General features: G+C 40.2%; 1 long non-coding RNA gene across 1 annotated transcript; it reads right to left on the bottom strand.

Moving 5' to 3' along the window:
- Positions 1 to 2,933: 2,933 nt before the first annotated feature.
- On the bottom strand, positions 2,934 to 6,911 carry LOC121921448. The gene is made up of 4 exons (XR_006101949.1): positions 5,976 to 6,911; positions 4,476 to 4,529; positions 3,546 to 3,616; positions 2,934 to 3,135 (listed from the first exon to the last, which is right to left on the bottom strand). It is a non-coding gene; the product is annotated as an uncharacterized LOC121921448 (long non-coding RNA).
- Positions 6,912 to 9,439: the final 2,528 nt, after the last annotated feature.

Raw genomic sequence — 9,439 nt, 5'->3', positions numbered from 1 at the left:
TAGCAGAAATATATCAAGATATGGGAGCACTTTGGATTACACAAAGAGTTTATTGTTTAATCACTACAAGTGTTTTACTATAATGATCATTGTAAAAGGCAGGAAGCAAAGTACGATATTGCATAGCTTTGTACATGTGATCCCTCTGCCCAAGTGTCCATTGCTGACCATGTTCCCTAAAGACACCCACTGAGCCATAATCAGAAAAAAAAAAAAGTCTTGCCAGAGTGCAGTGGGCAAAATGAAGGCATGGCCCCTTCAATAAGAACACTGCCTTCCCCCAGTGAAAATTTATGTATGTTCCCAAATCTCTAGGATTGCAGGGATTTATAACTTCAGAATAGAAATATTTGCTGTCATCCTGTTCAGTAGTTATGAGATTGTAAGCTGGATCTCATAACTGCTGAGGATTCACACTTGCAGTTATGTATGACCATAGAATCATAGCGTTGGAAGAGACCAACTCCCTGCCATGAACCTCAAACCTATCATTTCATCCTTGAGACAAACAGTTGTAGCAGGACCCTGAGGTCTCTCCAGGTGCCTGTTTTTGATATGCATCATGACCAGGAGAATAATGCAAACATCATTTCCCAGTGCCCCAATCTGCAACATCTCAGAAACCTTTCAGTTGAAACTCTGCCAAACTGAAACAGTAGGTTTTTAGGGGGTGGCATCATCAGATGTAACTATGATAACCGAGCTCTGTCACTGTAGTTATGCTTGACAATGAAAGATTTTGGTCAGAGTTTAAGCACCCAAAGAAAAGGGGTAGGTAAAGTTTCCTTCAAATATAAAAGTTCTAGGTATGAATAGTTTTTCAGTCTATCTCTCTGTAATGCGAGAAATTTGGGGACTGAAAGAAAATTTCATGGGAAGGGATTCTTATTGGGAGGAAGCTCTAATCCATCTCTCCATAGCTAAACCGTGGTCCCCGTATCCATGAAACTCAGAATTTGAGGATGCTGGATGGGGGCTTCTGGACATTGTAATCCAAGATGTGATGTTTTCAAATCCAAGAATTGTGCACAAATCTAACCCCTTTCTTGTTGAGGGACAATGGGATCAGGCACACTGGCACTGGGAAAGGGATGGTGAGGCTGTGGATTTCCCCATCACAAATCCATGAGGAGGTTTTATGTAGAACCATACATACAACTTGTTGCATTGAGGTAATAGTTGTAGGGGCATGGGTAAGAAACAAGAAATCTAATGCAGACGTTTTGCTATACTTGTTATTGCAGCAGAGGATTAAGAATAAATATTGTTTTATACTCCAGTTCCCTTAGTTATGAAGTCTGCAGGAGCAACCATTACACTGGACTTTTTCACATGGGGACTTATGTGCTTCCAGCCCAAAAGTGTGGCATACCAGAAAAACAAGCCAATTTAGTAATGGTTATGAAACACTGAGCACAACAAGGGGTTAAAAGCACATTACTTAGGGTCCAATGCAAATTTGGTTATCAAATGGGTGAAGACAAATCCCCATTGCTAGCTTAGAAATACTTTTTCTGTGCATTCTCCAAACTGTCATTTCCACAAGTGCACACAAACACAAGTCTGTGATTCCCTGCCCAGGAGACAAAACACAAACTTTTACTTGGGGAGGAAATAATCAATGGCTTCACAGGGAAGGGAAACAGGGAGAAAAATATTCTTTGCCTGAGAAGCTGTTTCAGTCAGGCAGATTGAGGCTTCCCTTTGCAAACTCCCTTAAAACCACACACACACACACACACACACACTAGAGAAAGAAAGAGGAGGGGGCTGCTCCATAAACCTGCCTGATTCCAGCCACGGCTGTTACTCCCAGATGTCCTCCTTTTCCAGGACCTGTTCTCCATTTCCTTGAGGAGGAATTACAAAACGTTATCTCCCTCTGCCTTCTCTCACCAGCTGATCCCTTAATTAGAGGCTACAGGATGCAGGAGAGAAAGAGGGGAGTGTGTGTATATCCCTTTAGGAAGAAACATTCTCTCTCCCCTAGGGACAGCATGGGACCCTGGGAAATCTGGGAACTGGGGGCATCTGGAGGCTTGGTTTTCAGATGGTTGCCATTACGCGAAGAGAGCCATTTCACAAATGAAGTGAAAAAGCAAATATGGTGGTTTGGCAAATTTCCTGATTCACCTCACTTTCTCTCTGGAGTCTGTTCTGATTGCGTGCAGCGTCATATGAACAGCAGCTGCGAAATTGTCCCTAATGCCCTGGATGACCCTGCATTGGCACCAGTATAACCTTCCAATTTTCCTAATGTGAAAACATCCACTGGCTGTTCTGTAGCTTCTCCTTGACTAGCACTATTGCAGGGTTACTCATGTGTATTTCACTGGTGCTTTTTTAAAAAAAGATGTGGCTGGGGTTGGCTAGGATGGACCAAGAGGACGCGCTGTAAACTTGCTCCTGTTCGAAGTCAGAGTTTTCCTGCCTTGATCAGTTTAAAAATGCTATTAATAATTGATAGGTAGAAACCCTTGTTAAAGGGTCTCTATAGGGCTTGGGTCCGGGTATTTTTGGAGAGGAAGAAGAGGAAGAAACCTGAAGGAGGTGACCGGACCAGATTTACCACACTGATCGATGGTAACTGTCCTGAAGCAGGCAGGGACACTACCAATTTTAACCAAGTTTCTTTTTGTTTGCTGGCTTTTGGCATTGTGGCAAGATGGACTTCTGATATAATTATTATAAGCACTGATAGTCTTGGTTGAGACTCGGAGGCCAGAAATATTCAGCTTGTTATTTGAATTCCAAACATTTGGAACTTTACCAGTAATCTCCCCACCCCCTTTGTTTGTTTGACTGACTGCCTTCTAAAGCATATTATATCCTAAAAAAAGGCGAGGGGCAGTTGGACTTTATAACCTAACTTCTAATTTCTAAAAGGACTGAAGGTTTAATTAAACAAACAAGAAAAACTAAAAAACCCTTTTTGAAGAATTGATTTATTAGGTTGATTTCCACCTGTGTGAGATGCTTTGGAGGAGAAGGTCTACTCGCCTGCTCTCCCATTGCTGTGTAAACTCTTTCTGTGAAACTTCCAGGACCCAGTGAATCAGCAGGACACACCCCTAGATCCCACCCGCAGTGGAGGCTCTTGGAAGTTGTAGTCCTTAAGTTGGTTTGTGGATGGCTCTGGTTTGAGAAAATAAGTGGAGAGGAAAAAGGAAATCATCTTTGAAGGAAAAAAAAATCACAACCTGAATGAATTACATTAGACTGGACAAGTCTAAATTCTTCTAGCCCGGACTTTCAAGGAAGCAAGCAACATAATAGTTGTTTATTGATCTATTTGCCTTGTGTTATCTACATTAAGCAAACCATCCATTTAACAATCTGAACATAGATGGACAATGAAACTTTTCTACCTAATCTATTGATATACTACTACTATCTGTGCAATTTCATGTTATTACTTACTTATTTTATGTTAAAGGTTAAAGGTCTTGCATAAAGTACTTGCATTTGTACTTTATTTGAAAAAAAGGGGGGGGGGAGCTCTTTAAACTTTAGTTAAATACAAGGTTCTTGTACAAGGTTCTTACCATGGCTGTAACACAAAGTCAATCTGCTAAAAATCAGTCCTTGCAAGTTAGAAGACCTTTGTTTGACCAACCTAAGACACAAGAAAATAGTCAGACAATTCTAGATGAGATTAGAAGACCTAATTATGATTTAAGCAAGAGAGTTGATGACTTGACTTCTGAAATGTCTGGATTCAAAAGTGAGCTAATGACCCACAGATATTTGATATTATACAAGTTTTAGGTAATTCTGAACAAATTGACCCTTCCAACTAAGAACCACTCTAAATCTCACTGACAATGAGTAAAATTAAAGGGATCAGGTTTTCAAGGGTATAAATAATGTAGCCAAGAAAAGGGAGATTTTTGAATATATCTATAAAAACCACTATGATATCATTTGTCTACAAGAAATTAAAATCAGGAAAACTAATAATTACCTCTTGAAAAACAAAAGAATAGGTCTTGCAGGGACTTAGCTAGGATTTTAGGAAGGAGGGGTCCAGACTAAGTGCCACCATTATAATGGGGCTTGAGTGCAGCGGCGCAGCAGCACACACCATTCATTTTTCTAATGGAAGGGGGGGGTCCGGACCCCCAGATCCCCCCCCCTTGGCTACATCCCTGGGTCTTGACTTCATATCCTTATGCAATAAAAGAAACAGAGGTGTAGTCCTGTACACTGAGAAAAAATATAACCCACTGAAGGTGTTCAAAGACACCAAAGGGCGTTATATTAGAGTTTTAATAGCTATTACAGGTCAGAAAACTTTAGTAGTTGGAGTATATGCTCCTAATAAAGACAAGCATTTTTTTTTAAAGACTTGTGAAATAAAAGACTAGAAATTAAATTTGACTCATTAATTCTTTTGGGGGATTTCTGTGAGGTAATTGACCCACCCATTGACAGATATGCCAAAAAACCAATAAGAAAGTTCCAAGGGAAATTACCTAGCTCATTTTTTGAGCTAATGGACTGCTTTGCATTGATTGATCCTTGGAGATCTAAAAATGGCAATGAAAAAGAATTCACTTATTATTCTGAAACACACCATTCATGGGCAAGGATTGACATATTCTTGATCTCAGCCACATTACTCCCTAAAGTTGTAGATTTAACTATAACGACAAATTGAATTTCAGATCATTGTCCAATTGAAATGAAATTAGGAAACTAAAAAATAAATTGGAATTTGAAATTAAATTAATCTCTTTTGAAAAAAACAAGAATAATCAAAGAAGCAGATGTGAAGTCGAAGGCTTTCATGGCTGGCATCCACAGTTTTTGTGGGTTTTTTGGGCTACGTGACCATGTTCTAGAAGAGTTTCTTTCTGATGTTTCGCCAGCATCTGCGGCTGGCATCTTCAGAGAATGCTTGCCTGGAAAGGAGTTGGGTATATATATATATTGTGTGACCTGGAAAGGCAGGGGTGATTTGCATGCGTATTGTTCTGTCCCACCCTGAGGCCTGCCATTAGCAACAGAACAATACACATGCAAATCACCCCTGCAGTGAAACAATACGTTTTCCGTATCTCCTGAGTTACAGGGGCATGTTCACTCATGAACAGGAGTCTTACTAAATTTACCCTCCAGTAATGCTGATGGTAGAACGTTTAATCTAGACAGTGCAAAAGCTCTTCTATATCTGGGGATCAATAGGTTCGTGATGTAGTTTGGCACAGTAAGCGGTCCTATACTGTCCCAATAAGTAAAATAGTTTGTGTACTGAGTTCTATGGTTTTGGAATTCTGTGTCCTTTATGTGCTGCATAATGGCTGTTTTAGCTTTAGAATATCCCACAGACTGAAGGGCATTAGTCGTGAGTCCCAGATTGTGTAGTTTTGTAGCCGAGAGTTTTTCCATTTAGATTGGAAAGTATCTTCCAGAATTAATGGCCTAAGTCCCACAGGAAGAAAAGTAAACTTTAGCCAGAAATTCACAGTAAGCATCAATATTCAGGCCTTACTAGAACAGTGGGGAAAGAATTGGGTCAAGAGAAGTAAATATACACTGAATAGCAACATCAGGGAAAATATGCTCAAAATGCAATGTAGATGGCACTTTATACCAGCCAAGTTATCAAAAATTTATAAGACATCAAATAAATGTTGGAAGTACGGTGAATCTATAGGTTCATATATTCATCTATGGTGGAATTGTAGAATTACAAAAAGATATTGGCAGGGAATCTATGATCTGATAAAAAAAGATATTAAAATGTAAGCTGAACTTTGATCCTAAGTACTTTCTATTAAGCATAGTCTCAGATGAAAACATGGAAAGAAAATTTGGCAAACTCTTCCTTTACATGTTAGCTATGGCTAGAATTGTATTTGCAAGAACTTGGTGGAAAATATGCTCAAAATGCATATTTTATTGAATGGTTAATTCAATATTAATGAATGGTTAGCTACATTGATTGAATTTATTGAGATGGATAAACTTACCTGTATCTTGAACAATGGTGATTGGAATGAAACCAAAAACGGCTGGCTTCTACTGGTAGATTATCTAAAAGAAAAAGGAGAAACGCTTAAATTATAATAGACAAACAGATAAGATATTGGATTTCTTAAAAGGGACCTAGGAGTTACCTAACTTCAGCAAATACACACACACACACACACACACACACACACACACACAAATATAAAGCTGTTGAAAGAAAGAAGAAAGAAATTTATTTACTGGAATTGACATGTTCTAGATTAAGTAATTTCTCGAATGTATGTCCCGAATGCTCTCTTTGTTTTAAGATGATATTTGAAGACTTCAGGATAACTGAGTAAGACTACTGTAGATCAGAACGAACTCCAGGAAGTCAATCTTATTGTTCTTTGTTGTTGTACTTCTGTATCTTTCTTTGTTGTTACTTCTGTAATGTTTAAATGTTAATTTATGTTATTTGATGTCTTATGTGTATTTTTAAACTTAATTAAAAAAATTTAAAAATGTAGCTGGTGTCATTCTCCAGAGAACAAGCCCAACCCATTCAAAGCAGGTAAATGGCAGCTAATGGGGGGCACAAGACCTAAGAAGGGCATAACTACAAGGGCTGATTGTTGGTCCTCCACCTTAGGAGGCAGGACCTTTTTTGTTGCCTCTGGTTTTCTCCATTTCATTCTTCACATCTTTTGCCTTCCTTCCATTTTCTTCAGATGTTTCTTTTAAGCCTGAGGACAGGGACTATATCCTATCCATTTTTGTACATTGCATAGTATCTTGAGTGTTATTATAGATAAACAGGCATGCAAGGTATGAACAGAGATAGGTTTTTGTGGGTTTTTCAGGCTATGTGGTCAAGTTCTAGAAGATGGCCACATAGTTCGAAAAACCCACAAAAAACTATGGATGCTGGCCATGAAAGCCTTCGACTTCACATATGAATAGAGAGTCAGCATGGTTTATTGGTTTGAGTGTTGGACTAGGACTCTGGGATACCAGGGTTCAAAATTCCACTAAAGCTATGAAAGCCCACTGGGTGACCTTGGACATATCTGAACAAATCTTATCATGAAAACCCTATGATAAGTTTGAAGCAAGTTGTAGTTGAGATGAAGGCACATAATAACAAGCCATTAAATAAGTGCGCCCCCCCCCCCACTTCTCTATTTAGGAATGTGTGCATTGTATTTTATTTGGGTAGATGGAAATAATACCCAATCAGTTTCATCCTTTAATTTACATTAAGTATCTTTAAAATCTCTGGTGCAATTATGAGTATGAGGAATTGTTCCAAGAGTAAGAAAATGAAAAATATAAAATGAAGAAAAAAGACATAGTGAGAGCCATTACAAGGATTGAAGAAGAGTGTGAACTTCCCCATGACAAACTCCCAGCTTGTACTGTTTTAACTGGGTTACCTGGTTTCACTGGTAATAGTAAACTTGAAGTGTATTGCCAGAACAGCTGTAAACAGCAGTAATGAGAGAATGGTGCAATGTGGGCATGGAAACACATATCTCATCTTATAGATCTACAAATTTCTTCTTGCCCTTATTAGTGAACTAGCTGTATTAGTGAATTAGCTGTAAACACCCCCTGTACTTTTTAAATAGCAATAGCACTTTACATTTCTATACCACTTCATAGTGAACTAATCATTCTCTAAGCAGTTTACAATTTGTAAGCCAATTGCCCCCAACAAACTGGGTACTCATTTTACCAACCTACGAAAGGATGGAAGCCTGAGTCAACCTGGAGCCCTGAGGAATTGAACTCACAACAATGTGGCTGCAGTACCAGCATTTTTACCACTGCACCATCAGAGTGCCTTTAACCAATTTTTTTTAAAAAGATTGAAATGTTTTAAAGATGTCTTCTGAATCTCAGAACTTTTTCTTTAGAGGAGGGGTGTGCAATGTGCAGCCCCAAAACTGCTTATAGCCATTTTTTTTCAATTCCCCATCAGTTCCAAGCCACCATGCCACTGTAGGGTTGGCTACAAGCTCCCAAAATCATAACTATTGCCACACTGGCTAAAGAATGCCACCATTTTTGTACTTCTGCCCTTCTGCTAGATTCAGTTTGATAGAGCCCTATGAGTTGCCCTTCTCTGTGGTGTTAAGGGTTTCTATGGAGTCCATGCTCCATCATACTCCTGCTCCATAGAGTGCATACTGGCTGTCAAATGTTGGAGTCAACTACAGCAGTAATGAGAGAATGGTGCAATGAGGGCATGGAAACACATATCTCATCCTATAGATCTGCAAGTTTCTCCTTGCCCTTATTAATGAAATCTCCTCAGACTTCCCATTATAGCAAGAATGCAGCCCATGGGGAATCGTCACCTAAACTACAACCTTATTTTGCTATTTTCTTTGACAAGTGATCAAAAGATCAGATATGAGGAAATTTAATGACAAGGAAGCTGCAAGTGCACTTAGCTTTGCCAACCTTTTATTCCTGAGCTGCCATGTGTTCAACTGAACTATGTGCTTTCTATATTTGGTGGAAAAGTGGCAAAATTGGTAAGAACAGCATCTGGCCTGCTTAGGATGTCCTGCTGTAAATCTTGCCTGCTGCTGAAATCCTGTCCTCATGATACCTCCCAAGGTAATTGGCCAACAAGGGGGAACTCCCTCTTATACTGTATGTGTAAGTTTGTGGCCAACCCTGCAATAAGCACCAGAAGCAATGAAAAGCCCTTTCCTGAATGGAACAGGTGAGAGGTAAACTATCTTATCTTTTTAGGAGTAAAGGGCAGCTATACACTTTCCTCACCAATTACCCATTTCCTTTCAAAGGGCAGTAATAGCCTGTATCTTTCTGTCCCTCTCACATATATGTGTGTGTCTTCTAAAATGAATCGGGGGCACTGCACTCCAGTGGTTCCATTCCTACCTCTTGGGCAGATTCCAGATGGTGCAGCTGGGGGACGTGTGCTCCAACAAGAGGGCACTTACATCTGGTGTCCCTCAGGGAGCCATTCTGTCCCCTATGCTATTTAACATTTACATGAAACCGCTGGGAGAGATTATCCGGAGACACGGGGTGCAGTGTTATCAGTACGCTGATGACACCCAAATATATTTCTCTGTGTCTCCGACTGATGCAGTGACCAGGGATGGCATCTCTCCTCTTGATGCCTGCCTAGACTCGGTAATGGGCTGGATGAGGGAAAACAGACTCAGTTTGAATCCAGAGAAAACGGAAGTGCTCGTGATAGGTTCCCCCGGTCCGGGATTGGAGGTTTGTCCACCTGTCCTGAACGGGGTCAAGCTCCCCCTGAAGGACTCTGTTCACAGCTTGGGGGTGCTCCTGGACTTGTCGCTCCACCTTACATCTCAGGTGGACGCGACGGTCCGGAGCACCTGCTATCAGCTTCGGTTGATATGCCAGCTGCGACCCTTCCTGGGCCGGAGGGACCTTGAAATGGTGGTACGTGCTCTGGTAACCTCTCGTTTGGATT

The sequence above is a fragment of the Sceloporus undulatus genome, chromosome 1 (genome assembly GCF_019175285.1).
Source record: "Sceloporus undulatus isolate JIND9_A2432 ecotype Alabama chromosome 1, SceUnd_v1.1, whole genome shotgun sequence".
Lineage (NCBI taxonomy): Eukaryota > Metazoa > Chordata > Lepidosauria > Squamata > Phrynosomatidae > Sceloporus > Sceloporus undulatus.
This window is presented reverse-complemented; position numbering and strand designations above follow the sequence as displayed.